Source organism: Aotus nancymaae, unplaced genomic scaffold (genome assembly GCF_030222135.1).
Source record: "Aotus nancymaae isolate 86718 unplaced genomic scaffold, 86718_ANA_hifiasm-v0.15.2.pri h1tg000006l, whole genome shotgun sequence".
Classification (NCBI taxonomy): Eukaryota; Metazoa; Chordata; class Mammalia; order Primates; family Aotidae; genus Aotus; species Aotus nancymaae.
This window is the reverse complement of record NW_026988417.1, coordinates 69,582,893-69,587,627: the sequence shown is the minus strand read 5'-3', so window position 1 is coordinate 69,587,627 and position 4,735 is coordinate 69,582,893.

The window sequence follows — 4,735 nt, the reverse complement described above, 5'->3', positions numbered from 1 at the left end:
TGATTTTTTTTCATTTCTGGGTCTGTCCATAACAGTTAAACTATTCTCTAGGTGTTGTAAGGTAGATCGATTTTCTGTGTAAGGTAGGTTTAAGTGCCTGTAGAACACAGGAATTTAAACTCCCAGGAGGAACTCAGAAATTGTATGAATGGAGGAGATAGAAAGAGCCTCTTGAACTCTTGGTCTGGTTTTCTTTTCCAAGGGCACTCACCAACTTCTAACATACTATTTCATTTACATATGTATTTTGTTATTTATTGCTTCTGTTCACAAGAATGTCAGCTCCATGAGACAGAGGTCTTTGATTTTTATCATGGCTCAGTCTCAGACACGTAGAGCAATGGCTGACATTTCTTAGATGCTTAATAAATTAACTTCACAAAATATGCAAAAGATTCAGGTAGAACAGGTGTCCTATACATCTCACTTTTGGAAGTCACACTGCATCTTTAGAAGGAAGAGGGGTTGTAGAATAGATCTCAATGGCAAGGGTAGGGACCAGGTCCAAGATGACGAGGACGTGTTAGACAGTAAATAAACTTATTTCATGGGGTTCTGGTTCTAAACTAGCCCAACTCTGCAAATTCCCACGTACAGGTTTCAGGCCCAAAGAAAACAGGGCAGTGAGCCTACATAGAAACTCAGTAAGCTCAGTTTCTCTCTTCCAGCCCATTTTCATTTAATTTCCTGGGAAATTGTGTTTGTTGAATTCCAAGTATGTCTGAAAGAGTCAGATCCTTGAAAACGCTCTAAGGGAAGCAAACGCACAGCAGCGGAGCCCAATGCTCATTGTGCACCCAGGTGATCTTTTTTTATCCCAGTCTGACGACACCATAACTTTAACAAGTTTGAGATAATGGCTCTAAGCTTCTTAGTATCATAAAAGATGTCAGTTAAGTCCAAAGTATTATTATACAATACCTGCCCAGTATAATAACTGTAGGACATAAACCACTTATGATGCAGAAATCGAAAGGCACACAAATGAAAACTGACTGGCATGACTGATGAGAATCAACACATTTTTTCAATTTATTTCTGATTCTATTCTGCTGGCCTAACATAATCATATCCCCCTGTTCTTTTTCTCTCTTTCCACATTCTTTAATTCTTTGGGGGAAACCAAGGTATTTCTTCACAAGAATGTTAGTGGCCAGAAGGTAGCAATTAAAGGCATTGAACTCAATCATCCCTTCAAAGTCCCACCATCCCAGACAGGGAAAACCAAGTTACCATTTAGTGCTAAGAATAGCAGGTAAAGGAGTTACATTTGGGTTCACAATTTATTCTTAGGGATGAAAAAAAAACCTTTGGAGAAAAAGAATTGTGTAGCATAAACTATAGCATTGTTCATGACTCATTTCGATCTCTGGGAAAATTACATAGCTAATATAAAGAATAAATAAGGAGGAAAGCTAGAAGTACCTATCAATTACATTTATATACTTACATATGTACTTAGTAGAGTGTTTGCTATGCACCAGGCAGGATACATATTTACTTTACAAATACATATGTACTTTACAAATTTTGTTTTAACTCTTTCAACCACCCTACTAGGGAGGTACTGTTATTACTGCCATTTCCCAGCTGGAGAACCTCCAGCACAGGGAGATTAAAAACTTGCTCAAGGTCAGCCGGGCGCAGTGGCTCATGCCTGTAAGCCCAGCACTTTGGGAGGCCGAGGCAGGTGGATCACCTGAGGTCGAGAGTTCAAGACCAGCTGACCAACATGGAGAAGCCCTATCTCTACTAAAAATATAAAATTAGCCAGAGGTGGTGGCGCATGCCTGTAATCCCAGGTACTTGGGAGGCTGAGGAAGGAGACTCACTTGAACCCAGGAGGTGGAGGTGGTGGTAAGCTGAGATCACGCCATTGCACTCCAGCCTGGGCGACAGAGTGAGACTTTGAGAAAAAAAAAAAAAAGAAAAGAAAACAAAAATACTTGCCCAAGGTCACAAAACTAACAAGTAATAGTAGCAGGATTTGAAGCCAGGTAACCTGATTTCAAATCAGTGTGCTCTTAAACACCACTGCACATATTAGATTTACTGCAACTTCAGAATGGGCCATAGATGGCATGTATGATGCTTAGCAGCCTGGGTATTTTTCGGGGTAGCAGAATTCTCCTTAGTGAGGATATGCCATGCCTCCCCCAGCCAGATATCAGCTGAAGGAATCAGTTGAATGGCGCCAGCCAGCAGTAACGAGAGAGGTTGTCAAGCAATTAGCCTGATGATAATTTGGTATAATAAAACCTGCTTCAAATCCTGATTTAAACTGATAGTGAGAAGAACATTTTTCCTTTCGCTTCTCCTAACCCTGCATCCTGTGCTATAGTAGAAAAGAGCAGTTTGAATCACAGTGGGGCTCACAAACCCATGTCCCATGAAAAGAAATATGACAGGAGAAACGTAACAAGCAGGCAGTCAGCACATGATGTGGGTTTTTCATTCACTCAACGAGCATTTCATGAGTGCTTGCCATGGACTGGAGAGATCAAAGAGAATAAGACACAATGATTCCCTTCCCCGGCTTAGGCTTAAAAGTCGTCAACCAGTGCTCTACTGGAAAAGATAGCTTTGTCAGTTGGCTGGTCAACAAGTGTTTGCTCCACCAGGCTGGCAAACTCAAATGCTGACTAGACTAGGCAGGTAGAGTCAATGAGCAAAGCAACAGGTGTAGGATCACAGGAATCAGTGGGGCCCCAAGGCAAACTGGAGAGGGAGTGCCTCATTAGACATGGGTGCATGCAGCTCCAGCCCACTGCTGCCAGGCCATCTGACTTCTCTGCAAGCCAGAAATTCAGATTATGCAAAACTTCCAGATTTTTAATGTGGATTAAACAAACATATGTAGACCAAGTACTTGTGTAAGTTTGTTTATTTACTTATTTTTTGAGACAGGGTCTCCCTCTGTCGCCTGGGCTGGAGTACAGTGGCACGACTACGACTCATGCAGCCTTGACCTCCTGGGCTCAAGCGAACCTCCCACCTCAACTTCCTGAGTAGCTGGGACGACAGGCAAGCACCACCACACCCAGCTAATATATATATTTTTAATTTTTTGTAGAGACAGGGTCTCATGTTGTCAGACTGGTCTCAAACTCGCAAATTGTTGAGATTACAGGCGTGAGCCACCATGCCCAGCCAGATGTCATTTTTTAATTCTCACAAAAAACTTTACTAAATTTACCGAGTTGGCTTATTAAAAATAAAATCAACTTCCTTTCATAGTGGATTTGGTATGGGTAGGTCTTGTGATCCTTAATCATTTACAAATTTTTATTAAGTGTAACATACACAGAATGTAGTATACTAATCTATGTAAAGAGTAAAAATGATCTAGAACATTTCCCTAGCACCCACAAAAGGTTCTATCAAGACCTTTCCAGCTTATTCCAGACTTTCCAGACTACCTTGGACCTACATTATAAATGAGCTTTGCCTGTTGCTGTCTTGTTCAAATCTTAATCATGAGAAACTGATAACAGATACAATTGCATCAGGTCTGAAAGAAAGAAAACTGTATTCAAATAAATCAAGGTACAACCAAAAAGTGATGGTAAAACTAAACTCAGCAACCCGATGAAGTTCGCAAAGTTAGCTGAGAGCGTCCTCAGGCTCCGCTGATTACTGCTTTCACACACCTGTTCTTTCTGATAACTACCATCTCCTGTGCAATTACCATATGCCAAGTACTTGCTTGTCACTCTGCATAGAGGATCTCATTTAAGCATCACGAAAACCCTCTAAGATACAAATTTAGATAAAGTTTCTTCCAAGTGTATAGCTAAAGGAAACTGAGTCTGTAATAGGTTATGCAGCTAGATTCACACAGCCAGTAAGTGAAAAGTCCAGATTCGAAGGCAGGGCTATTCCAAAGTTCAAGTACTTTTTCATTGCGCTACATAGCCTCCCCATAAAATTAGGGGCGTGTTTTCTTAGCTCTTCCGCAATGCTATGATAAACATCTTTTCTTAACCAGGAGCATAATAAACCTTATTTAATTTAGAATCTAAATTGTGAATGATTTACATTATAAAGATTGGTGGAGGTGTGGGGGTATTAAAAGATGACATTACTTAGGTACTTAAAAAACTTAATGAACACAGTTAAAAAAAGAGAGAGAAAATATATCACTATCATTTATTAACATAGGTATTTTCTACCTTTATTTGCCTACACTGATTTCCTGGGGCTTATAGAAACATTGTCTTATATGAATACAGTTTTGAGACAGACGGCAGAATTTGATGTTTAAAGATTCTTCTCCCTCTCAGAAAATTTATGCAGCATGGAAATGGAATTAGAATAGTGGTGACTGCAGGATTTCTTATAAGAGGGGCTAACTGTTGGCAACCGAATTGTGAAGGAGTTATAGGGAACTTGTCTTGAAGCTGTGTTATGCATAATAAGTTCAGATTTTACCTAGACTGGAGCATTTTTCTAAAGATTATTTAATTTATCCTTTAACAAGATTGAGAAACATGAATTGTTATATTAAACAATATTATTTTATGGGGTAGGCAAATAATACAGGAGGTGGAGGTATTGGTCTGAAGCCCCACCATCTGCCAATACCAGTCCCTGGCCTTTGTTGCTGCCTCTCAGGAGGCTGAAACCATTCACCTGATGCCAAATGATTGGAAGAACAGAGCAATGAAGGGACTTAGAAGAATTCCTAGTTAACCAACGTACTGTTGGTTTACAACAGTAAACAGTCAGGCTCTCT